Here is a 229-nt window from a genome sequence, read left to right as displayed (position 1 = left end):
TCCCTCCTCCCCTGCCCCCTCCCCAGTTGTAGAGTGTGTAGAAAGCAAAAGGCTGGGGGCTGGCCGCGCTCACGAGCCTAGGGCATGCGCGCTGGGGCGGTCGGGCCTGCGCACTGGGGGCGGAGGGGAGTGGGGAGTGGGCAGCGAGGGGGGGTGGGGGTGTGGACCGTGCAGTCCGCGTGGGGTCGACTGCGGCCGGGGAGAGTTGACGTGCTACGGTGTGGAAGCC

The sequence above is a fragment of the Hipposideros armiger genome, unplaced genomic scaffold (genome assembly GCF_001890085.2).
Source record: "Hipposideros armiger isolate ML-2016 unplaced genomic scaffold, ASM189008v1 scaffold_223, whole genome shotgun sequence".
NCBI lineage: Eukaryota > Metazoa > Chordata > Mammalia > Chiroptera > Hipposideridae > Hipposideros > Hipposideros armiger.
Note: the sequence above shows the minus strand (reverse complement) of the source record.